At 36.5% G+C, this 23,222-nt stretch overlaps 1 pseudogene across 1 annotated transcript in view; it reads left to right on the forward strand.

Moving 5' to 3' along the window:
• Positions 1-7,603: 7,603 nt before the first annotated feature.
• The window catches only part of LOC311603456 (transmembrane protein 268-like), a 59,229-nt pseudogene continuing 43,610 nt past the window's right edge, over positions 7,604-23,222 (forward strand). The window contains exons 1-4 of the transcript in view: positions 7,604-7,840; positions 9,972-10,037; positions 21,007-21,881; positions 22,892-22,964. The product of the transcript in view is annotated as a transmembrane protein 268-like (transcript). The remainder of the gene's footprint in view (positions 7,841-9,971; positions 10,038-21,006; positions 21,882-22,891; positions 22,965-23,222) is intronic.

Below are 23,222 nucleotides of genomic sequence, written 5' to 3' on the forward strand. Positions count from 1 at the left end.
CCTCTGTCCTCTGCCTTGGGCGAGATATAAAAATGGCTCTGCTGCCAACTGTGCATAGTCAATGACAACAGTGAAAAGTAAATGGTATAAAAAAAAGTAATGACAGGACTATTATTTGAGTTCTTGACACCAGGCCTGTATTCACTAAGTATATTCTTTAAGTTAAATATTTCTTTAGCTTTTCTGTTCTGTCCATATAACTCATCTTTTCTTTTATCTTGAACAACATAACTGCCATCTCCTCTCATTCAGATGCTTATTGGCTATCCTTGCTCAATCTCTGGTATTTGCTTATAGCATTAATGTTATTCTGCAAGGCAATTTTCATTTACTCTAATTTTGAATTAATCTTTTCTCCTTCATTATATATATGATTATATGTTATGTCCTCCTCTTTTATACATATAAATATGTACTGTGTCATGCCATAACTATTTTTATTATTAATTTTCTCCCTTTTCTGAGCATAGTAGAAATAATTATACATTATTCAAGCTTGGATTCTCACAATAAAAATAGACCTTGTTCACCGAGAGGCATCACAGGACCTGGAAATCCAGATCGAGTTTCAAGTTCAAATCTCACCCTTAGCTCTTTTTCGACGTATACTGCCTGTCTAGTATCACAGTCCTTGATTTCATGATCTTTAGGGCATCAATCAGGATGGAGGAGTCTACCAGCCTATGCACACACAGCCAGAATGTTTGAGAAATCTTTTATAGATATTTGGAACTGACATTAATGTTAAGTAGTGCTTTATGAACAATTGCTTGAATAACAGAATATGGCATTTCATTCCATCCTCCTTTTTCTTCTGCATTTTCCATGATTTCAAAAAGATCTGAAACAAATTTCCTGTTTATTCTGAGAAGATGTGGCATACTGAGTAAAATAAAAATCTTGACCTTTAATTTTTATTCACAAATTTCAGGAAGTTAAATAAAGGTTTTTGTCTTTATATATTACATTATTTTAAAGTGATACTGTTAAACATAACACAGAGCTTCAAAAACCTAAAAATCACAATCAGTTGGCCACATCATTAAAAAAAAAAAAACTCCAACTTTCCAGAACTCAAAATAGAGTAAGTTCCATAGAGATATAATGTGGATTAGATTCACCAGATAATGCACATGAGTTCACAGAGAAAAAAACACCAGACCAGTTTCTGGAAGTGACAACCAGAGGACTTCAGGCATCAGCATGTCATTTTCTGAGAAGGAAGGGCATGTTTTGAAACGTAAAAAGAGAAAAGATTAAATGTAACATTTTGATGGATTACAATAAAGCGGTTTTATCCTTAATCCAAGATGTTGGCTAGGATTGGTGCTTTACCTATTACTAGAGTTGCCTAAACAGAAACTGAGTGTATGCACAAGAAATAGTTTATTCTATATTCAATTTGCATATAAAAACTCAGTACTTAGTAGAAAATAAACCTCATATCAATCCTTCAAACTATCAACTGGGCCTTAAATTCCACTCTAATTAGTTATCCTTACAGTGTTCAGTATGACTAAATTTTTCTGGAATTGTTTCCTGTAGAAGTAAAACCCTACAGATATATCTTCAACAAATGCAGAGAGAGTGACATTTGAGCTTTTCTAAACTCAAAGGAAATGCCCAGTGAAAAAATTCACAGACTGTATGGCAGCTACTTCTCATCTATAGGGTCAAAGTTACTGGCAAGCTATGAGAGGTTTAAAATCATCCTTTGAGCTTTTCTCTCAACATTTGAAAGGCAAGTAATAAGATCTAGCTCAACCACAAAACAAAACTCCTAGCCTCTTCCAACACTTGCTCCTCACCTGTTTAACCCACGCCATTAAATTCGAGATTGCTCTTCACTTTGGAGGAACAATGGAACAGCCCTCCATTGCATCCAGGTAGTATGATGAACTTTCCATCAAGATGGGTCAGCTGAATCATAAGCACATTGATGGATCTGTCAGTCAAACAGAATCACAAAAATGAGTTCTAATTCCTTCCTCTGCCCGGAGGTGTCTTTGGGTATTAAGTTTACTGAGAAGCTCTTCCTTCAGCTAAGAATCACCAGGTTCCATCAATATGTACACAGCTAGCCTCCAAGTAAAATTTTGGCTTTAATGAATCCTAAATCAGTGTGTCAGTATTGACTCTTTTCTTAACTTGAAATTAAGCTGATCAAAACTTAGTAGGGAAAACTCAAGCACTAGCTACCTGTAGACACAGACACATGTGCTCATATATATCCACACATAGAGTGAATGCACTTAGTTATTGCTTCACTGCTAGCTTCCTCTTCTGTAAACATGTGTGAATTCTGCTCTCATGCGTCCATGCTACAGGTCTCTCACAGGAATGCAGCGTATAACATTTTGATACAACTCATTTCCTCTAAAGTACTATTTGACTTTTAAAAGAAACCTAAACTGCTTAATTATTTCCCAATATATTTTATATGCTTAGCATTTGAAGTCATATCTGCACAGTTTAATCACATAAACAATTCTGTCCTTTCAGCATACAAACTGATTTCATTTCTGAGTATTAAGTGGCAGAATTTGTACTTGTTGGTGGTGGGAATTGGTTTGCTTTTTTGATGTTCTAAAATTATAGCCCTTTTGGAACATTCTCCTGACATTATATATATTTCCTGTCTCAATAATTTATATATTAAAATTGAAATGAACTTAAAGTGGAAAGCCCAATTAACTCAATTATAAAAATTTCACAATGGTGTGTCCACTGTTATAGTTCATTGCTGCAATTACTAATCCTGATAAACTCATACACACTACTGCTATCAAAGAACAAATCGACAGGCTACATCTGACAAAGGGCTAATATCCAAAACATACTTAAAAAGAAACTCAAGAAATTAAACATCACCAAACCAAATAACCTAAGTGGAAACGAGGTTCAGAGCTAAACAGAGAATTCTCAACAAAGGAATATTGAATGGCTGAGAAACACCTAAAGAAATGCTCAGTGCCCTTGGTCTCAGGGAAATGAAAATCAAAACAACTCTGATATTCTATCTTACACTTGTCAGAATGGCTAAGATCAAAAACTGAAGTGACAACACATGTTGTTGAGGATGTGGAGAAAGGGAACTTGTACAACCACTGTGGAAATCAATATGGTCTCAGAAAATTGGGAATAGTGCTACCTGAAGGCCCAGCTATACCACTCCTGGGTATATACCTGAAAGATGCTCCACCATACAATAAGGACATTTACTCAGCTATTTTCATAATAGCTTTGTTTGTAATAGCCAGAATCTGGAAACAAACTAGATGTTTCTCAAAGAACTGATAAAGAAACTGTGATACATTTACACAATGGAATACCACTTAGCTATTAAGAGCAAGGAAATCTTGACCCTTGAGGGGAAATGGATGGAACTATAAAAGATCAACCTGAATGAGGTAATCCAGACCCAGAAAGAAATGCATGGTATATACTTACTTGTAAGTAAGTGGTTATTAGCCCAACATAGATGTCCTCTGTGTGTCTTCACTCAGAGGGAGACCAGGACAAATGCTGTGACCCAGTGCAGGACTCTGGGTGACAGTTTTATGAAAGAATGAGGAGGCAGAAGAACACAGAAGGTTCAGGCATCCCACAAGGAGACCATCAAGGATGGCAGATCTGAACCCAACGGGTATTGTGCAAACTTTTGTACCAACCAAGGACAATGTATGCAGTAAACCTAGATCCCCTGTTCAGATATAGCCAGTGGACAGCTCATTCTACAGGGTTGTAGGCAGAGTGAGGACTGCCTCTGATATGAACTCTGGTACCCCCAATTTGATCACCTCCCCTTGGTGTGGAGGCCTAGTGGCACATAGAGGAAGAGGAAGCAGGCTATCTGGATGAGAACTGATAGGATGTGGTCATATGGTGGGGGAGGAGGACCCCATCTGTCAGAGGTCTAGGGGAGGGGAATAGAGCAAAAGAGGGGTGGAGGGTGAGAACGGGAATATCCAAGTGAGGGAATAACAATCAGGATGTAATCTGAATAAAACATAATAAAATAAAATAAAAAATGAATAAATTCTTTAAAGATGTATGTGCTGAAATAATCAAAATTGTATTAAAATTTTGGAAAAATTAGTCAATGAAGTTATTTGAGGCACTAATGCTGTAGTCACTGTTTCTCAAAAAACAAACAAACAAAAAGGTCAAGAGAAATTTTTGAACAACTATAAAATATTTCAGAAATTGCATCACAGTTGATATTATATGAAATTGCCTTTTTGTTTAAAATTGGAAGATCGAAATAAAATAAAATAAAATAAAATTGGAAGATCATTTTCTTTGGCTGATATTACTTCATCTGACGCATATGAATTCTGAGGCCATTATTATTCAAATTTCTTCTCATTTTAAAATTTTCTATCTAAAATTAAACTATGATAATCTTAAATTAAATTTCTTCTACATAATTAATTCTATAAAAAGACCCTAATAATATGGACAAAATATCACACAAAATATGATTAAATGGGAATTAAATCCGCCCATAATCTTCCCTTTCTTTGCAACATTCCTGTCTGTCTAAATTATATGTCCATCTACAGGATTTCTTACATGAACATAGGACCTTAAGAGATGCTATAGGTTAAGATGATGTCATATTTGGTTTGGATAATCTTCACTTCTAGTAGATAATGTTGTTATGACAAGTAAAGGATGTCATGTGAAAATAGAGGCAAGGATTAGAATTACGCTTCTATAGTTGAAAGACCTACCAATGTTCTGGTGCTGGAGGAACCAGTGGAGAAGATCTCCTTACATGTTTCAAGGTGAATATAACAACATGTTTCAATGTGAATATAACATAGAAGATACCCACATTTACTAATACTCCTAACATCCAGAACTACATAACATCTGTTACTATGTCACCAAATATTTGACACTACCTCATGTAATCCTTACAAAGCAATGAAATAAGGAATAAAACAAGTAGTAAATACATTAACCCATCTTTTCCAACAGTAATAGATATCAAATTTTATCCAAGAAGTGTATTGTTTTCTTGACATATAAAAATTAAATAATCACTTTGGAAATGTGTTTCAATATTTCATTTATGCACAGTTATATAATCACTGCATATTCCAGCTGCAGCAGAATTGTTCAAGTATACTTATTCTTTTATACTTATTTGTAGTTTCCTTCTCACCAAGACTGCCTACAGCTACCCTATTTTCTGTCCTTACTGACTCAATTGCTTCATATTATCTTTTATATATACAATATCAGCGTCTCTCACTGAGTATATTGTGTTTGATGTTCTTCATGTTATTGTTTGTATCAAAAAATCATTTTTTTCATTGTCAACTGTTCTCTGATATGGCCATGCAAGTATTGCCTTATCTATTTATTGCCTTATCTATATTGCCTTATTAAATATTTTGAAAACATCTATTTCTAATATAAGGGGATGATGAGTGAAGGTGTAAGCACTTGTGAAGAGGTCTATATGAAAATTAATTTTTATTTCACTTATATAAAAACACAGAAATAGAATTTCTGGGACATTTGCTAAAATTTCTAAGGAAAAGACAATCTGATTATTCCCTGTACTATTTCACAAACCTATGTGTTACATGTAAGTTCCCCTTATTTCTCATAAGCACTAACAATGTCAGACATTTTTCACTTTTCATATCCTTCCTCATTCTCTCCCTTCCTTCTCTTCTTTCCTTTGTTCCTTTCTTACTTCTTCCCTCCTTTTCTTTCTCCATACCTTCATTACCTCCTTATTTTCTCTCTTTTCTTTTATATTCATTCACCTTATCTCTTTCTCTACCTCTATATGTCTGTCTATCTTTCTTTTGATCTATTTATCTATCTATGTATCTATCTATCTATTTATTTTTCTATGTATCTATCTATGTATTTTTCTATCTATCTATCAATCATCTATTTCTCATCAATCATCTATCTATATCTTTATTTATTTTGTTTATTGATTCTGTGCTATTTGTCAGTTATTAAGTGGTACTTAGCCAAAGAATACTAATGCTAAAATTTTGCCATCCATGTGTATTGTTTAACATGTATTTCAAACATTTAGTTCATCACTTAATATCCTGAGGTTTCCAGGTTTATTCCAGGAGCAAGTTCTTTATCAATGTGAAACTCTAGTTTATGAGCAAGCATTTTGCTCTCTTACTAATAGCTGCATTTTAGAGCAAGTTTATTGAGTTGTAGCTGTCACACAATAATCTTCACATATTTAAAGTATACAGATTTGACATGTTGTGACATTTGCATGCACCTCTGAAATGCTAACTACAATCAGGATAATGAACTAACAGTCACCCTAAATCAATCTTCCTGTTCCTATTATCTCTCTTTCCTGGCCCTCCCCAACACTCTTAAAATTCATTATACAATCACTAGTCTGTTTGTACCTTCAAATCTCCAGGTTTGTAAGTAAGTAATACAAAAATTAACTTCCACTCAACACTAAATCTAAGGTTTCTTAATTCTTAAAGAAATATAAAATATACCTATAAATGTTGCTTTGAGTAAAAGCAAATAACAGCTGTGTTTCATAGACTAGTAGAAAAAATTTAAGTATGGCATCTATAACATGGATGTAAGAAACTACAGTAACTAAGCTTGAATGTTATTTTCTATGTTACCTCAAGCAAGCATTGTCTTTGTTTTGTTCGTTTGTTTGTTTTAAAAAATAGATAAGGCCTAGGTACAAGTGAAACCCCAACTCTATTACATATACATTACACACATCTTGCATTAGCTGGTAAATATCTGCCTCTCAATGAGGAAAGGCAAAATTGAATTTTAACTAGTACTTGCTGTGCTACAGTCCAGCCTCCTGCAAGGTGCATCTGTGCTATTTCTGAAATTAGTACACTGAAGACTTCCACCTTCACAAACTACCAGTCATATCAGGAGTTTTAGAATGGGAAAAACAACTTGAGTTGTCTGTTTTTACAAATTCTGTGGTGGTAGGACAGATCTTCTAGAAGGCTTGGTTTTAGATAGCTGTACATAAAGAAACAAAAACAACTGAAAAATAAATAAAAATAAAGAGGAATAGAGCCTCTCACCTCAAAATGTGGTGGAAGTCTTTAACAACTTAACAGTCATGAATTCTAATACCATTAACAAAATCTATTTTGTGAGTGGCCCATATAGAAACGACATTCCTTTCATACAGAGATATTTATAGCATGAGGTTAAATACCAATGAATCATACTTAGGATCTAAGCATACCTGACCCAATATGGCCTTTCCCAGATATAAACCTAAACTTTTCCCATAATCTCACAAGAAGACTAAAAGCTACCTTTACAGTAAAAGATGTGTTTTAATCTTTTTGTGTAACCTCTGGGTCCAGTGAATTTACCATATCAAATTTTAATCCCATCCAAAGGACCACAGGAACTGCCCCATGATTTCATTTACAAAAGAAAAAAAAAAAAGGTGAAAATATCCTTAGAAGCTTTTTGAAGGTGATTCCAGGAGACACCGAAATCAATACACATATATGAGGCCTGTTTGAACTTTCTTTTGTGAAGGCTACACCTATACTTGGTGTGTATTATCCTTCCCTTGAGACTTACATCTTACCCGATCATGTTAGTGTTGAAGTCTATGCTAAGATTCCTATTTAAAAAACCCTCCAACTCATACTTCAGAACGGACCAGCGCAAAATCCGTTACGGAAGTAGAGTCAAGCACTCCAGTTTCACCGGAGTAGAGGTCTGTGAGAAGAACCCATCCTCCTCCAATCAACTCCTTGGAGCAGTTTCCAGCCCCTGCTCCACTGCACACAAATTCTGTGCAGTAGAGACGATTGTCTATTGGTTCTGGGCAAATTGTCTCTATTCCCCTATGATCAAACACATGTAAAATTTAATTAATTCCTAAGCTATAAATTATATAGCATTTGATATCAAATTCTGTGTAGTACTTTTGCTGTCAACTATAACCTGGCTTACTTTCCTACACCTTTTTCTTTCTCCCTGTAATAAAAGGTGAATGATGTAAGCTAAAAGGTAAGTTTCTGATCTGAATTTATGTAGTCATCCGAAGTCTAAACACTGAAGAATTTTTCAGAAAGCAGTTGAACTATGGAACAACTAAGGAATTGTAAGGACAAATTAATAAACGACTAAGGAATCCCAGACCACCAAATAGAGTTCCTAAAGAGGTTTCCAGAGTTGAGTGCTAAGAGATATCTATTGTGATTCTTTTGGGGAAAAAACTTTCTATATAAAATTGAAACCATGTTTCTATTTCTCCTGGATATCACCTTGTTAAATTCATATCACACACATTTATTTGCAAAGTCGCCCTGTGGGAGTCTATTGTACCAATACTGAATTAGTGATTAAACACTTCCTGAAAGAGAAATAGAATCCAGGAGGTCAAAGATATTACCTATAGGTTTCTAAATTTATTTTTTCTGTTGGCCATTGCATGTGGAGCAACTTTGTAAAAACCTACTTAATTCTCTCTCGCCATTTTAAAATCTCTTGCTCTATATATTGTTAAATAAAATTTAAATAAACAAATCTAAAAGCTTATACTAAGTGACAAGCATTGTCTTAGTTTCTACAGAGAATTCCATACTTTAGGAGAACTGTGTGGTACCATAGAAAAATGAAATTCTAGGGGAAGTTTAAAAGACAAACAAGTTCTTTTTTATTTGATAAAAAAAAAAATATATATGTGCCAGATGCCAGATAGTCTTTCAATAAAACCAAGAGGGAGAGTTAAACTTGGAAAACCATCTTGTGTCAGCATAACCTTAATGGCACGTGCACACCCTGCTGCCTTTAGTTTCTACATCTGTGAAATGATGGCTCAGACCTACCAAAGGAAAATTAGAGGATCTCAGAAACAAAAAGCATCCATAATGAAATGTATACAAATATTCACGGTTTCAAAAAAAAGTTGAGACTGTTGAAAAAGAATAAAATCTGCAGAAGATAGACAAATTTTTAAATGTTTCACTGTGCAATGCTACGGAAGATTTATTTCAGTGTAAAGGTATACAATCTTAATATGTGATAGATGCACAGAATAATGGTATCAAAAAAATCCAAAATATAACTAGTTCATTTAAATCTCTTTATGGAACATAATTTTGCTTCATAAAACATAGTTGAACAGTGACCATTTGTAAGACAATTTTATAGATTTAGTATTTAAAGATAACTACAGAGTTCAGGTAACACTTCACATACATTTATCAAATAATACAGTTATTTATAATATAAAAATAATCTCAAGTAAAATGGCCATAATAATCATCTTCCGATAGGTTGATAAACCTTAAAATAGAAATTTACCAATATAATCTACCTGTATTTCTGAAAGGAATCACTTTATAAACATGGAAAAATTACAGTAAAAATTAGATATAAAGGGGGACCTCCTTTTTAGATGCTCACATTTACCAGGTGTTCCTATGAAAGCTGTTTGAACATGTCCCATTGAAAATAACTGATATACAATAAAAGATATTTTCAAAACCATTCCAATTTTACTTGCTAAACAACTGTAATTTTGGCAACCAAATTTCCCAAGAAAGCAATAGACTAAGTTACTGATTCAAATTTTCAGTACCTTTTAAATTTCAAAGATATTAGTTTTAAGGATCAGGGGATGCTTCTACAGCTGTCTTTTCTGTATCCAGCACACTATTTGTTTTGAGATTCCATCTCATAAGAGAAAAGTGTACTTTACTGCTGAAAGATTTTTTCTTATATATAACTCTTATGAAATGTTGCCTTTCTGGAGTACGTGTAGAGAGCATTTTCCAGCTGGGCTCCATTTTCTTAGTCCTACAATGGTATTCTGTTGCTGCGATTCCCATCAGGTGTTCTTCTTCTTCTTCTTCTTTTTCTTTTTTCTCTTTTATCATTTTTTGAAAGAATCTTAGGTAAATATGTTTGTACACATATGTTTAGTTATTTGTTTTTGATATTTTTAACAGGACAATGTCCATATATCAAATGAATGGTACAAAAACGAGTTCTCAGTGGTTCAAGATAGTATTTCGGTAACGCTACAAAATACTGCTTAAATGGTCTTCAGAAGGTAACAGCTGTTTAACAGACAGCTGGGTATAATTAGTTCCTCTTTTCTCAGTAAGCAAGGTAGTGCCATACAGGAAGATGGGTGTTGCAATTTCTTTTTGTATAACAATCCTACAAGCCATTTATTCTTGTCTGGAGCTCCATCCTAAGTTGTTGTACCTGTTCACTTTCTCATACAACTTTCTACCAGATTGTGACTGCCATGCAAACAACCCCATGCTATTAACAATCACAATTAGAGCTCTTGTGAAACCAGGGTGCTGATTTGGTATGAACATAACTCAAGCTTTGCAAAAATCCCTGGATAACAAATACATTTTACCTACTTATTTTGGCTTAAAACATAAAATCAGTCTTCAAGAGTGTCACTCTGCTACCAGGCATGGGAGCACACACCTATAATCCTAGCAAGTGGAGAGGCTGAAACAGGAGGATGGTAGTTTTGAGTCTAGCCTGGACTACAGCTTCAAAGGTGCTATCGTGATGCTGATTCTTTCTTTTCTAATAGAGACACTTTTACAAATGAGCTCCCTTCTCCACACTGTTACTCTCCGACTTTATGTCAGATACTTGATGAATCAAATCATTTTTAATTGCTTAATGGAAACTGAGTTTTAAGCTTCAGAGTGCTGAGTAATAAATGCTAATAATGATGACCTTAATAATAATCAACCTCTTTTTAAATGTGTTCACAACACTACTTCATCCATTGTCTAACCTCTTTAAGGATTGTAGAGGTTAAGAATTAGGGTCTTCAAGTTTATATTTAGCAGAAAAGTTCCATACTACAGGGTCAGAACTTTTCTTGACCTTCCTGCTATTTCAGTACAGGGGAAAAAATGAGATTTATTGTGTCTCAAACATAGCAGGTTACCTCAGGCATCCTTGCCTCTCTTGTCTCCCATTTGGTAATTTCTTGACATTTTCTCACTTTTTCTGCACAGAATGGTATCATTTTGTGTGGACAGTAGCTAAGCAGTAACACAATATCGTTTCAATCTTCTGATTAAAAGTGACTCCCCTGCCTCAGACACTTTCATAAAGATCAGGACAGAGTGTTTCCAAACATTTCCTGTAAAACAACCAGTCAATGCTTTATCACCATGGTCCTTCATGTTGACCCTGAAATATTGCAATCCTATGAGTATTCATTTTCTTTCTGTTGTGATAAAATACTGACCAAAAGAAGTGGCTTCCAAGGATTTCATCAATGTTCCTTGGAGTGCTCTTGCTTGCTAAACCACCTCACCAGTCCCTGTATATATTGATATTAGAAACAACTGGAAATTTTGATAAGCTATCAGAAATATGCAGAACTTCTCTCTATTACTGCAGTCTTTAGACTAGAGAAGGCAAGGAGAGTTGATGGTGTTCAGTTTGGCTCATATTTTGGCTGATATTTTTGTTTAAATCATTTCATCTATGGCTCCAAACCCATTAAAGAGAAAAATACCTAGTCAGACTTTTGCTTTTTCTTGGTGTTTTACTAAATTGTGATGAGTACTTCAGAGACGGTCTAACTAATGACATGAAAAAATAACAACAGAATTGTAAAAAACAAGTAGCTTGGAAACCAACAGCATTTCAAATAAAGAAAATAACTCAGGTGTGTATGATCCTCTCATAATTTCCTTGGATCTGCCTTCTCTGTAAGATCACTATCAGGGAATAGGAATACATCAGTGTTTTTCTCCTTATGCCATTTACCATCACTGTAAAACCTTTGCCATTTAAATTTCACTCCAGTTCAACATTTGTACTTTAATATTTGAGAAGACAGAGATTCCATTGTATTCAGATTTCCCAGGTGCCAGAATTTATCCTTAGACAGCAAAACCATTGTAACAGAGTGGAATTCTGTACTTTTTTTTCTTCAGAGTTTCATGAAGCTCAGGCTGCTGAGTGTTCTATGCAGCAAAATGTGACTTTGAATTCCTGCTCCTCTATATTTGCTCCTCTTTTGTGGCTGAGATTATAGACATGCATCATGCATCCATATGATATGGAACATTGAACCCAGGCCTTTCCACATGATTGGCCAGCACACTATCAACTCTACTACATCATTTACATGGGAAGGAAAATGCTACATAGTTTTTGTGAGCAAAGGGCAAATGGATAAAAAATCTAAATGCTGAACAAAGCCTAGTTAGGATGGCATTGGTTTCACACACGAGGAAAGAACCTCGGTGACTCGTCTACTCTTAATGGTGTTCATTCTGATTTTGGAAGGGATACATACGCACCGTAGCACTGTACCCTGCCATTTCCCATTACATCATTCTTACAAGTTACATTCATTCAACCTCAGTACTATCAAAGTTCTTTTTTGTTGTTGTTGTTAAATTTATTTATTTTTGTATGTATACATTTATATTATTGTACATATATACAAGAGGTTATCTATGGCAAGAAGAACCATGAGACAATCAGAAATTATATAGACATTACATTCTTAGTGTTTTGGGTATTTTTGTTTGGCAGCCTTGAAGAAGACATCTTTCCTATCCTGGTGCATCTAAATTTCCGAATGTAAATCAATCTCCATCACATATTGTCATTATCAATTTAGAACACCTATCTATACCTAAAAACAACTTAACCCCTAATCAATTAAGCTTCATTGTAAAACTAAGCTACCTGGTCTTCAACTCCCTCAGAGACTTGAGAAGGAGTAAACTTGATTATCTGAGTATGCTGGAAGTGCAGGTTAGTAGCTTTCCAAATGAAAAGATGGCAGAGACAGTTTTCTACCTGAATAGTCACCTAAAACTCTCTATAACGTTGGAGCATCTTCTTCAGCCTTCTGGCCCAATATATTTGACAGGCAGGAACTATTGAGGACTTGCTTACCCTATCTTTGCACAGTTTGACTTAATGCTTCAATTGTCGCTCACCAGATATCTTTAATTCACTGATATAGAATTTTGTCTATAGATGCAAAATAAGTTCTAGATACAGTGGTATAGAATTCAAATGTAAGATTATTCTTCACACACACATACACACACGCATAAATATATATGTATGTATGTATTTCTACTCTAATATGAGTTATTGTACCCATATCAAAGTTCTTAACTCATTCCAGTGTGGACTTCAACAACTATGTTCAGAGTCTTACCTAATTCAGGAATCACTGCAGCACAAGACAATTTCCTCTCTATCCTTAAACTGTGAAAGTACAAGGTATATGCTTCTAATATACGATGGAGCACAACAAAGACATTCATATTTCAAAAGTAAGAAAAGTGAAAATGTAAAAGTAATAACAGGTTCCCAGTAAGATTAATACTCAATAAGACAAACAACATTAAACTTAAGGCTGGAAAATAATTTTAGTTGACACTATGCTGTTGTGTCATACCTAGGCATATAGGGATGGAGTTGTATCCCCTAAGGTACTTGGAGATGTTACCCTCAAAATGTTTTCTGGCCAAGGCCTATGCAACGTCTCTCTCAGAATGGATTTGGGTACCTGGAGTCTATGGGGACCACACTTACCCAAACCACCACATTCTGCTCCCTGGCCCCATAACATAATGCCAAATGCATTTAGGTCAACTTCAAAAGTCCCTATAGTCTTTCACGGTTGCAACAATTTTTAAGAGTCCCAAGTTCAATCTTTCCTGAGATTCATGCAATCTCTTAACTGTAAACCCCTGTAAAATAAAAATTAAAAAAAGCCAATCACATACTTTCAACATACAATGATACAGGATATGCATTACCATTCCAAAATTCAGCATAGCAAATAAATATTGGGCCAAAGCAAGACTGAAAACCAGCTGTACAAACTCCAAACTCTGCATCGCCATGTCTTTTGTCAAAGCACTCTTCAGATCTCCAAATCCTTTCAGCTTTGTTGAGTGCAACACACTTCATTCTCTTTTGAGCTGCTTCCAGTCCCTGTTAGCAGCTTTCCTCGGCAGGTATCCTTTGGCCCTGGCGTCTCAAATTTCTTGGGGGTCCCCAAGGCAATCAAGGTTTCACCTTCATAGCTTCATACAGTGACCTCTCTGGGCCTCCATTCAGAGACACTCGTGCTACATGCTTGACCTCAGCGTTTCCTTAGTCACAGAGGGAGATTGCATAACCCTTTTCTTCTATCCTTTACTCTAAACCCAGAACCACGTGGCTGAAGCTGCTAAGTTCTGCTGCTTTCTGCGGCTAGATCATGGCCCTCTATTTCAAGCATACTCTCCCTGCCTTTCTCCTTTTCATAGTTTCCTCCACAGTCTAAGCTTGGTTGTCCTGGAATTTGTTCTGTAGAGCAGGCTGATCTTGAGCTCAAAGATCTGCATGCCTCTGTCTCCAGAGTGCTGTGATCAAAAACAGGCATCACTGTACCTGGACCTAAACTGTCTCTTAATTTCTTTTCACAAGAATCAAAGCTTAGCTGAGAGTGCTCGTCACCTGAGGTTACCATTCCCTTTATCCCATTTCTTAGTCTGATTATCTTCTCAAACATAGGACTTAGCTCTATTCCAAGTTTTTGGTGCCCCTTTTCATTTCAATCTGTATATTTTGTATATTTCATTGATCAGTTTCCTCCTTTTCATCACAACACTTTTCATAAAAATAACCACTAGTAGCTGGACTTGGTGGCACACACCTTTAATCCCAGCACTCTGGGGGCAGAGGCAGGTGGATCTCTGTGAGTTCAAGGCCAGCCTGGTGTATGACAGCTAAGGATATAGTGCTTACTACAGATTTCTTCTGCTGAATGTCTTGCTTTATTCTGTTTAAGTATTTCGTTGCACAGTTTCCTAGGTCATGGGACTGATTCTTCCAGCATCTTTTCCCTTCAGGATAAGGATGGTGTTTCCTATCTTTTCAAGTACTGTTTTGATCTGTTTGAGGCTTCCTAAAACAGCCTTTGATCTTATGCACACAAGAGGGAAATACTATATTTTTTCTCATTCTTCTCCTCTGATTCTTTACACAAATCATCTTTTAACCATTTTTCTCAGCCTTAGTCTTATTTTTATCCACTGCAAAGATCTGAAGATATCTCAGTGTTTTAGATATGTATTACATATAATTGCCCTATAGGTAGCACATTTTGCCTTGATCCATTTTGTTCTACTTTTAATAGAATACAGGACAAGGGAACATTCGAAGAAACAATGGTTTCCTCATATTTAAAGAGCTTATAGAAATTCAAGATGAAGACAAACTAGGATTGATTGTTTTTAGACAACCTGCCTTCTCTTGGTAGAGGATGTTAGATTTTCACATGGCAAAAGGCAACAGGTTAAAACAAGCATGGGAGACATAAACCTCTCTTAAAAGGATCTAACCACCTCATAATACATTTTAGAAAAGAGATGCCCCAATAAAAGAATTCCTAAATAAGTGATCATCTAAATACTTGATTGGCACATGGTATAAATCCCAAGAAGCTAGAAAATTTAGTAATAAGATGAGTTTTGCATTAAACAAAATCCTATTATGAGAATACATAAAATGGAATGAAAACATGGCTAAACAACAGCATACACAAATACAAGTATTTTAATAATAATATTAAAATAAGTAAAATGTATATTATATGTATATATGTACACAGAATTAAAACATTAACACAAAATTAAGTCATGTCAAAGAACACTTAATTATCATAATGAAACTATGCTCACATATCCATTAGAAGTTCCCTCTTTTGCTATTTAATATTCTCAAAAACACCTGCACATCAAATATAGACATTGAACATGGAATCAAGCCAAATGTTTATGAAATAACAGAAAAAATTACGAGTGTGAACCAGAAAGTATGGAATAATTGGAGATGCCCTTCAGTATTTTAATAGGTGTCTTTGGAAGAAAGTGTAACCACTGCTAACTGACTCTGAAGCTTATTTTAGAAAGAAATTATACACACAAGCATGATTTCATTTTAACACTTTAGGAATACTTTCTAAAACACTTTGGGAGTGGTCAAGCCTTGAGTGAGAGGAGAAGAGAGCCATTAACTTAATCTTGCTTTTTGGTTTAGAGGACTTTTATAGTTTTATTGAATCTTGAGATTCTTTAATACTACACGCATTACTGTAAAGCCTAGAGGAGAGAGAGATATTTTAATTATGTGACCAGTAGATTATTGTTTGAAACTGTTCATAGTTTACATGTTTATGATTTAAACACTCTTACTCTCAAAAGTGGGATGGAATAGAGAACATCTTGAGTTAAAATTCTAGACTTAAATGATTACAAGTAAAGATAATCTAAAAATATACATATATACATATATATATATATATAATGTTTAACTAAATTAATCTCAAAATTATAGAGTGGAAGGATGGATATAGAGATGTTTATACATCATATATAATTCTATATATTTTATGATGATTTATAAATCATCCATAAATGTAATTATGAAATAATTTTGAAGGGAAAAGCTCAAGAGGTCTATATTTTATTGCAGATTCAAAAGTTGTAAAAGACCCAAGTGCCTCCAGAGATCAACATTAGACTATACTATGTTTATAATACAGTACTATTAAAAAGTCAGCAGCTAAAAAGATAACCTGGCTGATGTCAAGGAACCATTGCCACTTCTGCATATCAGCAGACGTTCTTCTCTGTTGTTCAAATGTTCTCGATCTTATAAGTGGTTTTGTTTGTCATTCTGTGGGATGGCAACACAGGTACAAGGTACAGCTTGGAATTTCTCTTTTCAAATATCAAACTAATCTATTATTTGTCTCTGAAAAGAGCAGCTCACTCTACCAGGAGCTAAAATAAATTACTAAGTCTAAGAAGCACTACTACTTACCCTAACGCTGAATAAAAATGGAGCAATGAAAAAATCTCAGGCCAGTACTAAGGTACATAGGTCAAAGTATGTGTTAGAGATATAGAACAGCCTTCCAAGGGCAAACAGCTTGCTGGAAACCTGAATCACGTATTGCTACGAAAGACCAGATATAAACAGCCGCCAGCAGGTAAGAAAAAATTGGAGTATGTCTCTCTCTCATTGATTGTAGAAGAATTACTTGTTTTCCAGGAACACAGCCTCATAATAGGACATGAAGGTATTGCCTCAAGATGGTATGTATTTATAGAACATATATCTGTTTCCTTCACTGGGCAGGATAACATTGTCCCTGTGTGAGTGCCTTTAATCTTCCTGAGTCTAAATAGCAAAGGCTACTCTCCTGAGACTGATGTATTCCGGTTGAGTGAAGGGATTGGCTCAATTCAGTGACTCACCTGAAGACAAACAACTCCCTTTGCCTATCCTTTCAGAGCACTGCCATTCAGTGACCTTTAAACCACAGGCCTCAGCCTCAGAAGTAGATGGCAAGTGATAGCAGCCTCTTCAAAGATCCTAACAAGGGAAAGGATGATTTGTCAGTGTTATTATTTAAATCGCAAGCTTCCATGAGAGGTCAGAGCCTCATCTGCTGCAGGCTTGGTCCCCATTGCACAAGCCTATGAAGAAATGGGAAAACTGTAGTTAGGTCAGCAAGGCTGTGACCTTACGGGGCATATGGGGATCATAGGCTTCTCTTGTATATTCCTTTTTTTTTTTCCTGGCCAAGAGATAGCTACTGTCTTCTGAGGGATATCACAGCAATGCTATGCTTTACCACAGGCCCAAAGAAGTAATGTCAACAAACCATGAGTTGAAACCTCTATTAATGAGCCAAAACTAAACTTCTTTTTAAGTTGATGTTCTAAAGTATTTTATCACAGTAATGGAAAGCTAATCAGAAATAACATAAAAGCCTGAATTAATAAGTATGCTTCTTTAAAAAAACATTAAAATTGAACTAAAATAATAATAGAGCACTTCAGACCACCGAGGATATGCATATTTTGCTTTCATAAAATATCATCAGATACTGTTAAGATTATATCAAGTTTAATTCTAATCAATAGAATTTGGAGATTCTGGTGAAATTACTCATTTGGTCAAGGCATTTGTTGCCAAGTTGAATGATGGGTTCTGTTCCTAGCATCCATATGCTAGAAGTAAGGAGAAAGGCAAATCTTTTCAGGTTGTCCAATGCAAACTTTCAGGAGACTGAGTCTTGTCCATATCATACTGGTTTTGTATGCATAAAAGATCCATGTTTTGTGAAGTTATAAACTTTTGTATCATGGTAGAAGACTTTTCCATAGGCCAGGGTGACATGAATTTAAATATACCCCAAAGGCTGGTGGTTTGGATGCTTTTCTCTGGTGGGTAGTATCACCTTTGGAAACTGTGGAATCTTTAGCAGGTATAGCTTTGTTGCTAGAATTAAGTCATTAGGAATAGGCCTTCATAGGGTATAGTTTCTCTGTCGGTTCCCACATTTCTCTGGTCTTACCATAATGTGAATGTTTTATTTATCAGCTGCCTGTCTCAACAGCATAGCTGGGCATGATGGTGCATGCCTTTACCTGGCACTTACTTGGGTGGCAGAGGAAGGCAGATCACTGTGAGTTTGAGGCTAGCCTAGTCTATAGAGTGAGACCAGTACAGTCAAGGCTACACAGAGAAACCATAATTTCAAAGAAACAACAAAAGACAAAAAAAAAAAAAGTAAGAAAGAAGGTATTCCTCAGAATGCCTTTCCCACTACACTGAACTGAAAATTTCAAAGGCCACGAGGCATCATAAATCTTTCCTCCCATAAGTTGTTCCTGTCAAGTCCTGTGCCACAGTGATGCAGAAATAACTAATGCTCACTCACTGCAGACAAATTGTTGGCATGGTTGGCTGGTAATTTAGTTTCTCAAAGTAGAGAGTTACTGGCAGAATGAACTTGATGCCGATCGATCACAAAAAAATTAATTGTTGGTCTGAATATCAAAAAATATTGGGGAATCTTTTGACTTCCTCTGCCTAATATTTAATCTACATGAAATATATCTGGGGTAACATACTGGAAAGTGTCAGTTTTGAGCTCACATCTCGGGTATTGCGAATGTAATATGTAATTAGACCGTGCTGGTATTTCTCAGTAAAAGAAAAATTTGGAATATTTAGAAATGTTGAGGCCAAAAGAGTGGAATGCACTGAGCCCTATAAAATCATGACTAAGTTCATACCATCGTCATCACTGTTAACATCAGTGTCATCTTCCTCCTCCCCCTCACTGTTATTGTTATAGCTTAGGAAGTCAGTGAGAAAATGTACCATAGCATCTTCCTTTCAGTTTTCTCAGCTTGCTGAATTTTGCAAGCTGAATATCAACCTTTTCAACACTAATTCTCTTTCTAGTTCCTTTATGGGCACCTTCAAACCACCATAATCTTGACAAAATTGCGTTTGAGATTTGCACAGCTTTGAATATAACTGAGGTTTTATATCGTCCTGTTAGTCATTCTGTCATGGGGCAATTTAAATCATTAAATTCTTGGAATAAATCCAAAAGAAGATTACTAAGAGGCAAATCCCAACAGGATTGGGTTTTGCTTCTGGAAAAGTATCCAGTTTTTATTTGATTTGGTGCAAGACAGTATTTGAAAATACTTTGAATTGTATAACTGTCTTTCCAACAGCAATCTGTTATAAACTGCTTATGAATTAGAAATGTGGTATGAATATCAAGGGAAATTTTACCTCTATATCTGTGATTAATTCTTATGAAAGCCATCAAAATGCAGTCACATGAGAGTCATTTGATGTCCAAATGCCTTTTATGAGACATTTCAGCCCTTACTTTTCAATCAAGATCCTCTTTTTAAAATCCAACAATAAATAGACTCAATCTCTAAAACACCTTGAAATTGCTCTGAAATCCAAAGCCTTATGAAATCAAGGAAATCTCAAGTATGCTCATTCTATCAAAATTTTTGATTATTCTCTGAAATATAATTCGGTACTCTTAAGGTTATAAAATTGGTTCATTTATCTTGAGGCTAAGAGAATTAATGAGGTGATACTTGGCCAAGCAATTTCAATTCAGAGGCAGAGACTAAGAGTGTGATTCATAATTGTCATTATTGCTGGTTGTTGCATTTACCTTCTAGGTATGATGAATCTGGTCTTAATTTACTATAGTTGCACTTAGCTGTATTTCTCTGCTGAATAACCCAGACACATATTGCCATATGATCCACATATCACTGAAACCTTACTATCTTATTGATCAAAGCATGGCATAAATCTAAATGCTTTTTACAATTTTCATGTGTAATTACTCTATAATTAATTTTTATTTGTTTCAATTATTGAGAGGATATGCCAATCACAATAACAAATAGTTTAAGATCACATTTTTTTTTTATTTTTAAAGCAATCACATATGTTAGGGCCTACACTTATGGAATCATTAATTAATGATAACATTTGAATTTAAAACCAGGACTTTTTGATTCCTTCTCACCATTTGCTATGAATTTCTCAGACAGGAGATCAAAAGCATATATCATGCATTCTTACAGATTATATACTAAGCTATACTGTATACATCTTTCATTTCTACATTATTGTGTTTGTTTTGGTGACCTACCTCCTCTTCTATCTTTACCTAATATATATCTGATGATATTTGAGGATTCTCAAGTTTTATACAAATGTTATGTAATTTTCATCCACTTTTGATTTCAATATATCAAGGCTTTGTAGACAGCCAGAAGAGATAGCATGAGTCCTACTATAGTTTTCAGAGTGTCCCAGAAGGCAAAATGATTTGCTTATGATAAATTTATCAATTAGGAATGCTTAAGTGGAAATCAAGACTTCAGATGGTTAGAAAGTTACCATGCAGTCATATTGCACAATGGTGAACCAAAATATTTAATACTACACTTAATATTAGAAGATAAACAGCGAAGAGAACGTAAGCATCAGTTTCTCCCAGAAACAGGAAGTAGCAGCTAGAACAGCTGTTTTCCTGCCGTGGCGTGGGAGCTTCTCACAGACCTTGGTGGGGCAGCTGGTCCCCTGCCTACCTCTACCCTGGTTTTCAACACCCTGCCTCAGCAGAGCCCTCCTGGCTGCGGGTAAGAGCTGCACAATGGCCAGGTCCTCACAGTCCTCCGAATTGACAATAACTGTGTACCCATCTCTTTTGACCTGGGAGCTCCAGAAGAGCAACTGGAGGCCAGGAGCATTCAGGTCCCTGCTGAACAGTACCAGAACTTGGCTGAGAGTGCTCTTTTGGACCATCCAGTGAGAATGTACATCATTTACCACTCCAGGACCATGTGGCTGGCCTTTACTGTGGTGTCCTACATGGGAGTGTTGGCCAACATTTACTCCAACAGCCAAATGTTTGCCCTGGGCAACCAGTGGGCAACCATACTGCTTGTGACCCTGGCTGCTATCAACCTGACCATGACTTTTTTGCTGGTCTCTGGAAGGCAGCAGGGGAAGGCTAACACTAATACAGACCTGAGGCTGGTGGCTGCCAATGGAGCGCTTCGGAGACCCAGTGCTGCTGAGAGTGACAGACACAGTGGAAGGATGCCAGAGTGTGATCCAGCTCTGGTTTGTGTACTTCGACCTGGGAAAACTGAGTGCAGTTTTTGTCCGATTATGTTCAAGAAAGGAAGAAGAGCCCAGAGTCCTTGCTGAGAAGCAGATTAAGCCAGCTATGTGTTGTCATGGAGACCGGAGTAAGCCCTGTGGTGGAAGGGCCTGAAGAATTGGAGGATGCTCCCCTGAGGACTTGGAAGATGCTCCCCTTCTGCCCAACACTCCTGGTCCTCCGTGAGACCACTCATACAGACTGAACTCTATCAGCTTGTTCTGGAGGTTGAACGAGAGGAAATGGCCCGGAAGCTACTGATGGTCTTTGGTGGCTACTACCCCCGTCTCCTGGTGACCTCTCAGCTCCCCCAGCCAATGGGAACATGGTGTGTGTGCTCTGAAAGTGTCCCATGCCCCACCAGCTCATAGAAACACACATTCTGGGCAGAAGATGCTGCTCATTCCTTGCCAGGGGACAAAGATGTTCCTCTTCCTCCAAGAATGAGAAGTCGAGAGGGGTCAGAAGCCCAGCAAGGACAACAGTAAGCTCATATAAGCTCATATGAGTATTTGGGGACACTTTGCAGAGAGTCACTCATGTAGACCCTGGGATCATCAATAGCATTCCTGGTGCCTTATTGGCATCGTATTCTGTCCTGGCCTTGCTGAATCTAGTGGCTGATCTAGGCCTGCAGCCTGGATGGAGGATCCCTTCTGTTGCCTACAGAGCCCTAGGGACCTGCAGCAGATCCCACAGGGCAAGTCCCTGACCCTTTGGATCAGATGGGAAAACTGAGGCTCAGAGAGGATGCTGTTCTTTCTGTATTGCCTCAGACTGCTGATGGTATAAGCCTATCCATTTCCACTGTATCTGAAGATTCTTGGAAGGACAAGCTGGCTTGTGAACGGCAGTATTGTCTGGACTTGCTGTCTGTTAGCACCCAGGTTAAAGACAACCATGTTCGAAGATGGGACACACACACACACACACACACACACACACACACACACACACACACACACATGGCCAGTGACTATCAACAGGGGCACTTGGAAAAGAAGACCCTGTTGAATTAAAACTGATTTTGCTTGGCAACCTGCTGGCTTGTGATAGGATTCCATCCAGCCCAGCAACACTGTTGTTTTCTGACACTGGCATTGTTCTGGAATGAACTATGATCAGACACCCTGGGTTTGTATGAAGACATCAGAGACTTCTCAGTGTTTGAAGACTGTCCACAGGCCCATGCCCAAAGTTTTGGTCTGGTGTGACGGTCCAGCTTCAAGAGTCAGCCTTTGTCATTTTTGTCCCCCACAAATCGTTATAAGTTGGAACTCTCCTTAAATTGGCATATGTATCAGCCCATTGGACTCTTATTCATGCCTCAAAATCCAGCTTCCTGTGTTCCCGTGGTGCTGCTCCCTGTCTCATTGAACTTCCTGATGGAGCTGCTGCTGAATGTGTTACAGTATGTTAAGTTTCTCCTGTACATTCCTCTTTTTCTGCTGAGACTATAAACTCCTCAAGCTCCAACTGTTATCTATCTTCTTTCTGGGAATGACCTGAACTTGCCTAGAAGAAAACATACATCTGAGGAGTCCCATGGACTGGTTGCCTTCTCCTGTCCACCAGCTGGACCAAATTGTTCAGCAAACACGGCTGAGTGATAAGACCTAGATCACAATGGAGCAGCAGCATTCTAGCCTTGAACTGTGTCACTTTACAG

This window comes from Acomys minous, assembly GCF_964271855.1.
Source record: "Acomys minous genome assembly, chromosome: 8".
Taxonomy (NCBI): Eukaryota; Metazoa; Chordata; class Mammalia; order Rodentia; family Muridae; genus Acomys; species Acomys minous.